The 13414-nt window shown below is 38.3% G+C and overlaps 1 protein-coding gene and 1 long non-coding RNA gene across 4 annotated transcripts in view; one reads left to right on the top strand and one right to left on the bottom strand.

Moving 5' to 3' along the window:
• LOC148130553 (uncharacterized) overlaps nt 1-8455 on the bottom strand; it is a 95539-nt gene extending 87084 nt beyond the window's left edge. Inside the window, exon 1 of the long non-coding RNA XR_015749881.1 lies at nt 8207-8455. This is a non-coding gene — a long non-coding RNA (uncharacterized LOC148130553). The remainder of the gene's footprint in view (nt 1-8206) is intronic.
• LOC113411623 (interleukin-1 receptor type 1-like) overlaps nt 8303-13414 on the top strand; it is a 31368-nt gene continuing 26256 nt past the window's right edge. The window contains exons 1-2 of one of the 3 annotated variants that reach the window (XM_026666773.2): nt 8303-8584; nt 9182-9247. The gene's annotated coding sequence lies outside the window, so the exon portion shown is untranslated. The remainder of the gene's footprint in view (nt 8585-9181; nt 9248-13414) is intronic. The other 2 variants (XM_087967176.1, XM_026666775.2) reach the window with 2 other exon arrangements.

Consider the following 13414-nt stretch of genomic DNA (forward strand, 5'->3'; position numbering starts at 1 on the left):
AGCTGTTTACATTCTACATACCGGTAATTGCCCTTTCCGATGTCATAGAGAAGAAAAATACTGAAAGTTTTGACTGGATGGTGGTGAAATCTCAGAAGCTTTGAAGCACAGCCGGTCTCTACCCTATTCTTTGAACAACAGCAATGTGCAAGGAAAGCCATCTGTTTTATTCACCATAACAGGAAGCCAAATTTCACTTATTAATAAGCCTTACTATTACAGAAAAATGACAATTTATGCATGCTAGATTCCTCTTTAGTACCAGGCCAATAACTATACGAGACTGAGGATCATGTGCAGCCTGACTGTTAGAAAATCTAATGATCATGAAGCCATTGCTTTCTGAAGCTGTTTTGTGGAGATGATTTAAAGTCCCTACAGTTTCCTGTAGCATCCTGATTACTGTCTCAAGTGGTCAGGAAGTCTCTAGGAAGAGTGGATAAAAAGGCTTTGGGTCTGCTAATGAGCTAATAGAAAAACCAACATGTCAGCTACAGTGGTGGGATTCAAAGATTTTTACTACCAGTTCTGTGGGCGTGGCAGGGGAAGGTTACTGCAAAATCTCCATTCCCTCCCCACTCCACTAACCTGCTTTCCAGCTCGGTTCTCCTGTGCAGGGCAACGAAAGAAGACCCAGCCAATCAGCTGGGACTTGGGAGGCAGAGAATAGATGGGGGTGGGGCCAGTCAGAGGTGGTATTTGCCGGTTCTCTGAACTACTCAAAATTTCCGCTACCAGTTCTCCAGAACTGGTCAGAACCTGCTGAATCCCACCTCTGGTCAGCTACCATCCTGCTCCACACATCTATCTGTGGGGATAAATAAGGATGACGCGGGCTGGATATGATCCCCTCCCTTCACATATTTAAGAGATCTGACATTTTTATATTAGCTTTCACAATAGTTATTTTCATTTACAGTTGGCAGCATTTTAACTCATTTATTTTTGAAAACCTAGGCAAATTTTTTTCCCCCAATTATCACACTGCTGGGTTCCCATCACCATTATCATTACACTTCTTTCAAGTTTGTTTTGTTTCCGTTATTTCATTTTGGTAAAACTGGTGGGCACCAAGTAAAAGTTTTTGTGTTTTTCGGTTTCACTGTTGATATTCTGTAATTCTTCTGATTAAAATATTGATGTTTGGAAAAATGCTGTATCTTAATCCTTAGGTTGGTTTCAAGAAATATTTCCATATGTCAGGAACCGGATTATTCAGTTATTTTCAGCAATTGTTAAGGAAACAGAGGAAAGTTTAGCACACTGTTCAGCAAGCCAAATGGCTGAGAATGCTTTCCAGAGAAGCAATAATAATTTTAAAAATACTCTTTCTAAGAGTTTCATAATGCAATATTGCTACAAAAAAAGGTTTGAAAAACTACAGCTTAAAACATTACTAAATAATAATATTCGTAAAGGTTTTCATTAAAATCATCTGAAGTGCTAAATATTAAAGTGGCATGACACACTGGGGAAAATTGTCTGCTGCTTCACAGCTCAATCTTTCATACATTCATGCATGCTCTTTTTCTGTCTTGGGTTGCTTTGGATCTAGGATAACTTTAGCATTTCCCTAGAAAAATCCAAAAACAAAACCAAAAAAACCTTTTTTAAAAAAAATCAGAGGTTTTGAAATGTTCTTTAACATGTCTTATCTAGCACAGGGGTGGGGAACTGTCTCAGGAATTCTGGTAGAATTCACAAGTCATAAAGGGCCATAGTTCTCCACACTTGATTTAGCAGTAACTCCTTTTTGTCTTTCCTTTTGGCTTGCAGATATAATTTGTCCTACTTAAAAAATTACTAGTAAATATAGTTAAATATTTAAGACGGAGAGAATTAGAATCTTGTACAAACTTGGCAGATGAGATACTTGTTTTGCAATAAGGAAGGCATTACCATAAATATAGACTCTTTAGAATATGAGATCATACAATATTTGCTTAGTTTTATATTAGCTGCACTAAAAACAACACAAAGAAAAGATTGAGGAATTATTTGCCAATGATTGTTTGCATATGTTCAAATATTAGTTATATTTGAGATCTTCCTGGATTCAAGGAAATATATATTAGGAAATGTTTTTATTTAATCCTTTTCTATAGAATTAATTACTTCACACTTTTGTTAAAGACATGGACATCAGAGGCTAGTTTGAAATTTGAACAAACATTCTGTATTATGTTTCTCTTCAATGTATGCATGATGACAAACTCATTTCTCCTTGCAACGTTAAATACTAATAGTCAATTCCAATGCAATACATGCATAGACCTAAATTGTCACAGCCCAGCCCATGCACATTAAGTAGGCTGAAATGCAAGCATGGATACCGGTGTATTTCTTAATCTTAAACATGGAGTAGCTTTAAACTGAATACATTTCTTTGAAAAATATGTGATTTAAACATGTGTTTTATTCAGGGGTGGGATCTGACAGGGTTAACTACCAGTTCGGTGATTTAAGAGGTTCGGTGATTTACGCTGTGCTTCCCTGCACGCTGTGCGCGCGCCTGTAAATCGTCATCAGCTTGGTGCCTGGACAGCTGAGTAGTGCTGCGTGCAGAGAAGCAACCTTTGAAAAAGCACTTTTTTCCTGCTTTTTTAACTGCAGCTGTGCCTCGCACGGCAGCTGAAGTTGAAAATCAGGAAATAAAGGTGAGGTAAGAGCCCAGGTGAGTAGGTGGGCAAAAACATCAGCAGACATAGAACCGGTTTTATGTTTGATGCTCTTCAGAGCTACCGGTTCTACAGAGGTGGACAGAACTGGTAGAAACCCACCCCTGGTTTTATGATATAAAATACACATGTATTTTACAGCAGTTTTTGACATTCCAGAATGTCTGTTGGAAACATTGTATGGTGAAAGTTGGCCACCTCCAGCCCACATTACCTTTTATATTCTTATTGCTTTCTCCCTCCCCTCCTTTAGGAATGAACTGAGACGACAAATGAACAAGGGAGTTGTTCAATTTAATCCAATTACTTCAATTTACTTCCATTTAATCCAATTTATTCTAGAAACAATCCAGCTTGACAATTTCTGGTTTTACAGCAAGACATGGAAAATCAGAGCTCCATAGGCAAAACACTTTTATTTTTCACTAAACTTTAATTGAATTTTCAGGCTGAATCATACTGAATTTCTCAGAAATTAAACAAAGATGTTTCATCTCGGATTGTATAGCTGTCTGGGAACAGAATATGATAAAATATGCTTTAAAAATATTTAGTACCATCTTAGAATGTATATTTTTAAAGTTAGGTTGGAAGGCTTCAAACTCTTATGGTTCCAAAGACTCCTTTGGAAAGAAGCTGTTTTTTGTTCATGATATCCCTTGAGATTTTCTGCATCCTTAAAAGTGCTTGATTATGTTGTAAAGATTCATCTTTATTAATAGGTGAAGGAGCTGCTTTGCTGTTGAATAAAAGCTCTGAGAAGGAAGTTGTTTTAACAAAAGGTTCTTTGGAAATTTTTTACTTTTCAATGAACAATGCGATAACTTGGCTTCTACCTGAAGGTCTGGTTTAAAGAGCTATTCACCTGTGCATGAGTTGGCCAAAAACTCCTTTGACATACTACTTGCTGCCCCTATCAGTAAATTTCCACAGCTTTCTTTACTGATTTTCAGCAAATATTACAAAGGAAAACATTTCCTAGTTGCTCTCCTTAAGGTATGATGGAACTCAAGAAAAGATAAGTTTTGACAGATGGCTAGATTGGTTGGTTTAGCTCTTTGTCAAAGGTTATGCCACCCCTGGTAAAAGTGTTGAGGTGGAGACCTTCAGACAGAGGTATAGATAATGTGAAATAAACCAGAGTAATGAATCCATGAAAAACATTAACACCAAAGATTTAAAGGTTTAGCAGGCCAGGCCTAGTTAGTACTTGGATGAGAGACCATTAGCCAAAAATGTTTTGAAAAAGACCATGACAGACCAGTTCCATATTGTTACTAACAGAATAATATGGGCATTGAATGCTATAAAAATGAGAATTTAAAGAACTGAGAATAAGAGCTATTTATTTATCTGTTTCTCACATTTTGAACCACTCATCTGTCTCAGAGGGGGGAGACCATTGACAATATAATAAATAGTTGTAAAAAAAATTGTCTGGGCAGATGATAAAACAAGACAATGTTGAATAGGAAAAAATACATTGGAATTTTAAAAAGTATGGATTTCATGTGCAAAAGTATTGGTATGATCATGTGTTTAAAAAAAGGCTCCAAAATACCATGTAAAAAAATTAATGGAACATCTAGAATGCAACATGCCAAACATTATATTTAAAAACACATATAGTATACATGTGGCAATACCAAGTGACAAAGCATCTGAAAAGAAACTGGGAAAATTATAATCTCAGCTTTTATCAATTGACAACAGAAATTATAAAATAATCTTCAGTGTCTGGAACATTCAACAAAATGGCAGAGCATTCACTATGGATTAACAGTTGAGTTCAAAAAGAATGGGACTTTTAGGGTTTATAGAGACCCAATAGAAGAAATTACTGAAATAAATTGTGCTTCAAGATATCTTTGAAGTTGGATGGCATATATAAATGATAGTTGATAGATATCAATCAATCCTTCAATATGAAACTTTGGCAATAACTTTGGTAACAGAATTAAGGTTCATCAGACCATATATATCCTAAAGCCATATTTGCAAAACCTATTAAAATGTTAATTATCAACATTAACCATTTTGTCATCCAGATCTACTATTTATTCCCATAACAGGAAAGAGAAACAAACAAACAAAGAATTGCAAAGGACCACAATTCAAGTCAAGAAAAAGGAAGCCAGTCCAGACATATAATACATGCAGTGAAAACTTTAAGCAATCGAGTGAGAATCCTTACTCCCAAACTTCATAGCTTTTCTCCATGCAATTCCTTTTCTTGCAGTATGATTCATGCATTTTAAATTGCAAGCTTCAGGGTAGGATTTATATAATTATGGAGGTTTGTATGCTTCTTACAGGAGCCTCTTTGGCAGACAAACTGGATATCCTTATAGAAATGTTGGTATATTTCCTTTGTTTTAATTCTTCAGGAAGAAAACACCGGCATATTTGTAATAATAATAAAAAAGATTTCCAGAACAGCTGTAAATTCAGACTAGATAAAATCAGTTCACAACCTCTTGTTCCATTTCTCTGTGACATTTTCAAAGAACTGTGTATAAATCTAGCATATTCCCAGATGCAGCCTGATACTTTTGACCTTTGTTTACTGAAGTAAAAAATAGACATACGGTTTTTCTTTTTTAAAGCCAAATTGTTGTCTATTTGCCCAGTTAGTATTCATGGCTTCTGGAAATAAAATCTGAGTTTCACTTACTTCTGAAAATCAACACTGTAGTTTGAAGGACTTAATATACCATTGTAGCACTGAATATTAGCTGTAATTGCCAATAATGCTCTCTACTTATTTAAGTCAAGATTAGGGTTAATAATTGGTCTACTGGTTAAGGTACCAGGCTAAAAACCAGGAGATTGTGAGTTCCAGTTGTGCCTTAGGCATGAAAGCCAACTGGGTGACTTTGGGACATTCTCTCAGCCCACAATGTCAGGCTTGGGTGACAAGCTGATCAGTAAATTCCTGTTGCAATCAATGGATCAACATTTGGTTAATACAAAACAAGCTGACCCTGAACTTGTAGGAAAATGCTAGGAAGATATATAAGTGAGCATAAGAGGATAAGATCAGGAATAAACCAAGGATACCAGTGCTAGCTGAAGGGAAGGAGGAGGCTGGAAGTTGGATGAGCTGGTGGGATATGCTATACTGACAACTGATAAAAGCTGATATACTCAAGCTTTACCCTGTTTCCCAAATAAAATCATTCTGAGATTACTTCAGATTTTGTCTCACTCAAACTGAGAACGTTTATTTATTTATCATCTCACCAATATTTCAAAGCTTATTCCAAAAAAACCTATAATCTTAGAATGAAGTGGCTACTGCGGGTATTTCCAATTTGTCAATATTTATGACACTGACTGCTTCATTTTCACATTATTGGTATTTTTAAAATCCTATTAATAATTTTAATATTGTCCATATGTTGTCAGTCATGTTTGATGCCTTCAGTTTCATATTTGATAAAAACCCAATGTATAAACTGTAAAAATGACATAATATATTTCAGATGCAAGTTGACTATATCTAACTAGCACAATAATTATCAGATAAATATGTAATCCATTGCAATCCTCTGTCCTAGATGTATTAATTAGAAGTTTTGCACCCTTTCTCCAAGTTCAGATGAAACTATCATTAAGAGGTTTTGAGAAGGATTAATGACATAATATACCAAATTCACAGCTTTCAGTAATTATAGGTGGAATAACTTGGTAGCCTGACAGCTTTGTCCTGTTACAATATTGAGATTTTTCTCAATAAACATATTTACATGCATAATATGTTTATGAGAATGGGCTGGACTAGTAAGCTGACTATTTCCTTTATGCATGGAGTGGTCACTTGAGACCAGTCCAGGATCTATGTTGGTTTGGCTGAGTTCACGAGCAAAATAACTTCTTTGCATCATGTATCAAGCCCGAAATTGACATAAGTGTAGCCATTTTAGTTAGGCTTAGTATATATTCTTTTTCTTATTTTCTCTGTGGCAATCATGGGGGAAGGGTTTCGGGATCGCCACATTCCTAAGTGGGGGAGGAGTGGAGATAGAGAGTGTTTTGGCTAGGTGATCTTTCTTCCTGTGAGAAATGAGCTGTCCATGCTTGGGCCCCTTGAGGTGGAGATTTATGACATCAAGCAATGTTGAATTACTTCTATTGGAGAATGTGACTTTTGGGGATTGTTTCTAACTTGTAATATTGTGGGGTAATTCCGGATTGTGTCAGATCCGGAATTACAACAGACTTTGCCAATCTGATGCTTTCCTAAATAAAATAAATCTTTTTTGAAGATTGACTTTGTTTTTTTTTTAAATGGATTTCATCACTTGGAAACCTGAAACCATGTTTAAAACAGCAAGTTCATGCTAAAGAATGACTATCAGAAGCAAGCAATTCAGCTCCTTGAGGAACCATCAATTGGTCACTGAATATATAACCTATGAACCACTACTTACAAGTCACAGAGACTGTGGTGCTAAGTCAAATTTAAGCAAGCCACATAAACCTAGTTAAATATAATGTCAAAGAATATTGTTGGATGAATACATTTCTGATGAAATTTGAGATGTTCTCACTATTTAGAGCAATCCTGTTCCCTCTTTTAAGTCCCACAATGGCAGGATACTTTCTCACAGTCTGTTTTGTGTGCTGTGGGTTGCCATTCTGAATTGTTCTGATAGTCTATTTCCAATTTAGAAACTGGGCAAAAACAAATAACACTCTTTTGTTCTACCACTTTTTCCTCATGACTGTTTTCCAGGTACATTTGAACCTAGGATTAAATAGTCAACCATGTATGAAAAAATATCAGGAAAACTGTCACTTATGAACACCCATAATTAAGTAATGGAAAAGTAATGGAAAAAATAATGGAAAAGCATGGCTTTATTTATCTTTTTTTAAACAGCAGATGAAGCAGAAGTTTTGTATTAAAGACATGTAAATAGCATAAATTCAATCCTGTAATACAGCAAGAACTTATCTGAAAAGTAGATAATAAGACTTCTTGACATGGTCTTCTGGAATGTCCCCAGGGTTTCCTGAGAACTTGAATGGACTCCATGAGAAATTAACAGGCAAAAAAATCAGAGAAACACAGCCAATTTTCTAGCACTTTGCCTCCTAATGTAAGATTCTGGGAAATTGTTAACTAACTGGTTCCACAGGCTGAAGTTTGAAACCTCACTGGTTTGGATGACACAAAACTTTTTACTGTGCACTGACAGAAAGAACAATTGCAAAGCAACTTGAAGGCTACATGTATGTTTTATGTCATTAAGATTTATTCTCAAACTTTACATCCATGACATTTGACACCCTATCACACATGCACCCCCCCTCCCCCTCCCCCCGTATGCCTATGGGGCAGAAACGATTTTGCCACCATAGGCCCAATCGTGATTATCATTTTGAAATTGGGTTGTTCTTATCTTCAACCTTGCAAGCAGGTTCAAGGTTTCCATGAAGTCTTAGCTGTATTTATTTTATGGGAGCAACTGAAATCCGCCCAATCCATTTGACAAAGATGGGAGATTAAAAGCATACTGTACTCGTTTCAAACGACGGCCCGGTCCTGCTTTGACAAGTTTCTCCAAAATCACATCTGGGAGGGGCAGAGAATTTGAGCCTGGATCGCCTCCTAAGAGGCGGGTCACAAGCTCCGGCATCGCTGCCTCCGTCCTCCAGCCTCTCCGCCTCCGAGAGCTCTGGATCTCCGCCGACCGCGGAGGCTTCTGTCCTGAACTCCCTCCACCACCATCCCCGCCCCTGCCTCTTCCCGCGATCAAGCCGGCCGGAGCGAGGCTGAGATAATTCCGGGGGCGGAACTTTCCTCGCGGCTCTCCTGCCTGAGGCGAGACAGGAAAAGTGTCCGCCTGGAGTAGCCCAGGTGAAGAAGAGGCTCGCTCTGCTTGCGTGCTGGTGTCCGGGTAAGGCCGGGAAGATGGCGGGGGGCAGTTAGGACGTTTTGGGGGAGAGCGGGGCGCCATTTCGCGCGCCAGCGGATCATTTGGCCGAGGTGTTTGGTGGGGGAAAGCGCGGAGCAATATCGGTCCCGAGACCTTTCTTCAGCTCGAAGGAAGAGAGGGACTCGCGGCGGAGAATTCCTCCCCCCCTTCCCCCCACCGAAAGGGAATGACTGGTCCTGTGGATGCCGGCACTTCTCCCCTTCTCTCGCTCGGACCTGTCAAGCGACCGGCTGGAGCGACTTGCCTGCCTTCACCTCCTGCCTTTTGCTTCTCCGCCAAAGGCTCCTTCGTCGCATTCCTGTGAAGCCTTGGCAGGCAGAGGCACCCGACGTGCTCCACACAGGGCACATTTCCAATTCCACCTCCGGCTCTTCGAAGGAGGATTCAATACATCTGAACATCATTTTTAAAAAGTGTAGAATAACTGCTTTACTCTTGGGTATTTCGTACCGGACATACTCGACTCATTGATTTCTTGCTTTCATGGTTAAAGTCTGCTTGGCTGAAGCTTTGATCTGGCATGAGTGTAAATAGGGCTTATTGATTTTGCTTTTACAGAGTACTTCCAGACGGTCGAAGAGTAACTTCTTGCGTTGCCAAAAATCACAGCCCGACAAATCCAGGGTATTTTCCTTCAATTGTTTCTTTCTGGTCAAAAACTGGGAAAGGGGAATGCGAAATGTTGACTAATTCTACCTCATGATACAGAGTCCTCATAAAATTGGCCGAAGTATTTGTAGAAAGAGAATCATTTACACGTTTATTTTTTTTCCAATATGACGTGTGGTTTTGAGTTCAAAAAGTGCAATCTGGAGTTGTATAAAAATGTTGAAATGTTTAGCATGTTGAAAAGGAGAAATTATTCCTCATTTGTCTGATAAAAGGCAAATGGGGTGAGAAAAAATAACTAACTGAAGATGGAAGAAACTATTCTTAGTTGGGAATATTGTACCCTAGAAAAGCCAAGGATTGCATTGTTAATGGATGATTTTTAGAAATATGTATGCCCCGTAGAAGTGAAACCTAAATCTATTATTAGTAAAGCCAATAAATACCATATTTTTATTTTTCAGGCAGTTGCCCAGGATAGAAATTCCATATTTCCAGTCTGAGATTGTGATAGTTTATTGACTGACATTTAATGTTTATTCCTATGTCAAGAATGAAATACTTGATTGTAATCAAAGATTGATTAATAATTGAAAGGTGTATAGAGAACATAATTGGATTTTAAAAAGTGGTACCTAATACCTGGTTTTGAAACCTTGCCTTGGGAAGGGTTTTATTTATTTGTTTGTTTGTTTATTTATATGGCTATCAGGGTACAGTCATCAACATCGGGTAGGTTATTGATGTTTCTTCTCTCAGTTTTAAAACTATGTTTATCTTCTTCAAATTCAGCTTCCCATAATATACACTGCTCAAAAAAATAAAGGGAACACTTAAACAACATAATGTAACTCCAAGTCAATCACACTTCTGTGAAATCAAATTGTCCACTTAAGTAGCAACACTGATGGACAATCAATTTCACATGCTGTTGTGCAAATGGAATAGACAACAGGTGGAAAGCATAAGCAGTTAGCAAGACATCCCCAATAAAGGAGTGGTTCTGCAGGTGGTGACCACAGACCACTTCTCAGTTCCTATGCTTTCTGGCTGATGGTTTGGTCCCTTTTGAATGCTGGTGGTGCTTTCACTCTAGTGGCAGCATGAGACGGAGTCTACAACCCACACAAGTGGCTCAGGTAGTGCAGCTCATCCAGGATAGCACCTCAATGCGAGCTGTGGCAAGAAGGTTTGCTGTGTCTGTCAGTGTAGTGTCCAGAGCATGTAGGTGCTACCAGGAGATAGGCCACGGGTCTGGAGACGCCGTGGAGAACATTCTGCTGCCTGCAACATCCTCCAGTGTGACCGGTTTGGCAGTGGGTCAGTAATGGTATGGGGTGGCATTTCTTTAGGGGGCCGCACAGCCCTCCATGTGCTCGCTAGAGGTAGCCTGACTGCCATTAGGTACCGAGATGAGATCCTCAGACTCCTCGTGAGACCATATGCTGGTGCGGTTGGCCCTGGGTTCCTCCTAATGCAAGACAATGCTAGTCCCCATGTGGCTGGAGTGTGTCAGCAGTTCCTGCAAGATGAAGGCATTGATGCTATGGACTGGCCTGCCCGTTCCCCAGACCTGAATCCAATTGAACACATCTGGGACATCATGCCTCACTCCATCCACCAATGCCACATTGCACCACAGACTGTCCAGGAGTTGGGGGATGCTTTAGTCCAGGTGTGGGAGGAGATCCCTCAGGAGACCATCCACCATCTCATCAGGAGCATGCCCAGGCATTGTAGGGAGGTCATACAGGCACGTGGAGGCCACACGCACTACTGAGCCTTATTTTGACTTGTTTTAAGGATATTACATCAAAGTTGGGTCAGCCTGTAGTGTTTTTTCCCACTTTAATTTTGAGTGTAACTCCAAATCCAGACCACCATGAGTTGCTAAATTTGATTTCCATTGATAACTTTTGTGTGATTTTGTTGTCAGCACATTCAACTATGTAATGAACAAAGTATTTAATAAGAATATTTCATTCATTCAGATCTAGGATGTCTTATTTTTGTGTTCCCTTAATTTTTTTGAGCAGTGTATATTCAACATATAGATTGAATAAAAATGGGAAAAAATATTCAACATTGTCATATTTGTTTGCCAATATAGTCCCAATGTGTTTCACTGTGTTATGTCTGCACTATACCTTCTTGGCCTGTATATAATTTTCTTACAAGCATAATAAGTTGTTCTGGGATTCCCATTTTTCTAAGAACATTCCACAACTTGCCATCAGCAACACAATCAAAATCCTTTCTCTAATAATTGAAGTATATAGTGACTTTTGTTTAGTATTCATTGGCTTTCTCAATGATCCAGCATATATGAGCAATATTTCATATACCTTAGTCTTTTCTAAAACCATTGGAGCATATGATGTCTCTTTTTCCTCGGAGGACTTTAATTTGTGTTATCCTAAGCACTATTTTGTTAGCATGTATAATTAAGGATATTGCACAGTAGTTTGTACACTCAGTTACCTCTCTTTTTATGGTATTGAAATACTGATTTAATTCTTTCAGTTGGTTGGCCATTGTGTTACTTAGTTCAAAATTTTATGGATTCCTCTTCTGTTGATTGCATAAACTCTTGTAGCCTTCTGACTTTGTAATGACCAATGTGTTGATCTAACATCATCTTCTAGTACTAGAAGTTTTTGTAAATGGGGAATAGCATCTAGGATATCTTAGATCTTGACATCTCTGTTGTACAATATCTTCTCCTTCTCTTCCTTTCCCCCTTCCTCCTCCTCCTTCTCGAACAGTTCATGATCTGTTCCACAATCAGCACCTAGCCATGCCTTCGATGCTGCAGTTGGGTTCCTATACCTTTTTTTAGCAATAATACAGCAAACTCCATCTTGTGATGTCAATGTGTAGAGACATCATTTTGTTTATATGAAGGAGATTGACTTAATATAATGTAAATGTTTAATTAGATTTAATTATTAGTATTTCTCTTAGCTCTGCTTATATTGCAGAATTCTCCTTCAGCATACCACTAAAGGCCAAGTGTGCATCAGGCCAAGAGAATTTGTGCATTCCAATTTTTAAATTTTAAGGCTATAGTTGTACCATATGAGTAGAGTGTGGCTGCCATATAACAATCCCCCCCAGTGTACCTATCACCAATATATCTTTCTGATTCAGAACTTAAGAGTGGCCTTGATAATGCCAGTAAAACCTTTTTGTACCATAAACCTGCCATATTCACACAAATCAAATATTTAAATATTCACAAACACACTTCTTGGCCTTTCTGAGATGTTATATCCAAGGAGTTTATGTTCTAAGATTCAGCTATGCTTCCCTTTCTGTCTGATTTTTGGAGTTATTTATCATCTTGCTTCCATCCAACTGTTTGCATTGTGTTTGTAATATATATAGAGTATAAAGTGGGGGATAGATTGTAAACGACCAGTAAGTTATTTTCTTAGTGGGTACAGTAGCTGACATGACTAGGACATTGAGACAGAAAACCATGAGGGGTTGGCAATTTGGCAGTTTGAAAACCGTGAATGCAAGCCACATAACTGAATGAGCTCCCGTCGATTTGTCCCAGCTCCTACTGTCATAGTAGTTCAAAAGCATGCAAGTGCAAGTAGACAAATAAGTATCACCTTGGTGGGGAAAAATAACAAGGACATGAAAGGAACCCACTTGGGTGTCCTCTGGGAAATTGTGATGTCACCAGCCAATCCTTAGAACCCAGAAATGCCTTGGTAAGTGCTTTCCAACACAAGTGTAGTAGTAGGTATTTTCTTATCACTTCTTGTTGAAAAATGCAGTCATTCCATTAATTGGTCAACAAGGCCAGTTATTAACAGTTAACAAGTTTACAATTAATTAACAAGAACCGACAATTAACAGAAAATATCCTGATGTTCTTGCCTGAAGGGTATCATGTATAGAATTAATGAAAATCAGAATAGTGACCAGAAAGTACAGATACTCAAAGCAAATATGATTGCATTTTGCTCTGCCTCTGCAAATCTTGAAGAATAATATGAACTATTATCTAGATATGATCTACAGTATGTGTTTTAGCTTAGTTTGCTATGCTACCATCATAGTAAGTGTATGTCATAGTAGCACATTTTCTGAACTTAGCCAATTGCTTCAAAAAACTTTGAAATATGGCAGCGCCCAACTAGGAAGGTGAGGCTCTCGCTCCTGGAGCAC

This window comes from Notechis scutatus, chromosome 5, assembly GCF_049901735.1.
Source record: "Notechis scutatus isolate UNSWTSFEM ecotype Mainland chromosome 5, rNotScu1.2, whole genome shotgun sequence".
Lineage (NCBI taxonomy): Eukaryota > Metazoa > Chordata > Lepidosauria > Squamata > Elapidae > Notechis > Notechis scutatus.